General features: G+C 57.4%; 1 protein-coding gene across 1 annotated transcript in view; it reads left to right on the top strand.

The window, feature by feature from the left end:
* Positions 1 to 1831, top strand: part of LOC113212756 (teneurin-a-like) — a 495982-nt gene that overhangs the window by 397872 nt on the left and 96279 nt on the right. The gene's annotated exons all lie outside the window — the stretch shown is intronic.

The raw sequence follows: 1831 nt of genomic DNA, 5'->3' as shown, positions 1-1831 counted from the left end.
GGGGAGGGCAGCCCCGGGGGAGGAGGGGAGGGAGGGGCGGCAGGGGCGGCGACTGCACACCAGAGGCAAATTGAATTCAAGTTTAATGAGACTGCGTATTAAGCACGGTTCCAGCAGGCCCTGCTGGGGCTGGCGGTGGTGGCGCGCCTGTCAGCGGGGATGGGGACGGGCCATCGAGGGGCGAGCCGTGGGTGGGCGAGAGAGAGAGAGAGAGAGAGAGAGAGAGAGAGAGAGCGAGCGAGCGAGAGCGCGCTAATAAACATTCCTCGCGCACGGACACCTTGCTGCTTGCTCTCTCTCTCTCTCTCACTCTGTTTCGCTCGCTCCGCCTCCCTCTCTGCCCCCTGCTACGGCTCGTGCTGCTTTCATGTCTTGCTTTAGCTTTTGAAAGGAACAGCTTGAATATGTCATCATATTGCTTTGCAGTGCCTCCTGGCATGGCGTGATCAACCCCTTGGCCCCACCACTCTCCGCCAACCCCCGCCACCCCCCGCCACGCCCCGCGCACAGCCGGGGCCGGCCGGCTCCCTCCAGCCCTCTCTCTGAAATGTTGTTATTAGCAAGGAGCGCACAGCCTAACAAGTTGAGAATAGCGGAATGGGCAGCGGTGGGGCGGGCGGTGCGGACGGAGGCCCGGCGTCAGCGGGGTCGGCCCACAAACAACAGTAAAGAACAGGAAGTTTCGCGTTGATTGAACACAATTATTGAGATTCTTAGTGCTTTTACTAGACATTTTCAAACACCTTACTCGGTACGAATGATTTAATTGTTAAATTTATTAAGTTGATTTCTCCCCCTGAAGACGATTTCCTGTGGTTTATTATTGTCTGTCCGTTTGTATTTCCTCGCAGTCCCCGCGCGCGCACTCTCACACTTTCATGAGCCCGATGCGATCCTGTCCCGGACGACACAAAAGTCGCGCTCCTTACCCTTCCGGCTCGGCTCGGCTCGGCTCGGCCGCGCGACGTCTTTCCTTCTTAATGAGACGTCCGTGTCCGCGTCACGTACCCACCCACCCGGGCGGGACAGACGAGGAGGCGGCAGACGCTCTTGAAAGTTTGATGCGTCGCGCAGGAGAAGACTGTGCGGCAGCGGTGCTGCGCCCGCGCGGCGCCACCGGCCGAGTCATCGGCGGATGACGCGGTGGCCGCCGCTGAAATATTCATTTCGTTAAGTGGGCAATAATGATCACTATGGGGCTGGCTGGCGTGCGGGGGCGAGGCGAGGCGCCGCCACCCGGACGAGGCCCGGGCCCCTCCTCTATGCAGCAGCAGCAGGCGCCGCTCTCACAAACATCTCCGTAATTAGTCATCCATACCTTGCATTGCGGAGGCGGTGCGCGTTCCACCTCGTCTCTATCGGCGCGTGCCTCTCTGTGTGTGTGTGTGTGTGTGTGTGTGATTATGTGTGTGGACGTAAGGAGCAGGACGCGCTGAACATTCCGAAGGCAATTACCATATCGCTGCGCACCTTCTCTCTCTCTCTCTCTCTCTCTCTCTCTCTCTCTGTCTCTGCCTCTCTCTCTCTCTCTGCCTCTCTTTGCCTCTCTCTTCCTCTCTCTGCCTCCCTCTCTCTCTCTCTCTCCCTCTCTCTCCCTCTCCGTCTTCCTCTACCTCTCCTGTACCCCCTGACAACATCCCGATCGGTTTGGGAACCTATCTCTATACCATAGCGAGCGCTGTGTGTCCACCTCCCCTCTCTTTTCGATCCCGCTTCCCCTTCCTTACCCCCGCCCGCATGGAAATAAGTATATCGAAATGAAACTTTTATGTGTACTTTCAAAAAAGTATACATAAAGTATACTTAAAGTCTAGCAGATTGGAACGCTACA

This window comes from Frankliniella occidentalis, unplaced genomic scaffold (assembly GCF_000697945.3).
Source record: "Frankliniella occidentalis isolate FOCC.00 unplaced genomic scaffold, Focc_3.1 Scaffold58, whole genome shotgun sequence".
NCBI classification, from domain to species: domain Eukaryota; kingdom Metazoa; phylum Arthropoda; class Insecta; order Thysanoptera; family Thripidae; genus Frankliniella; species Frankliniella occidentalis.
The sequence above is the reverse complement of the archived record's forward strand: the minus strand, read 5'-3'. Positions and strand labels throughout refer to the sequence as shown.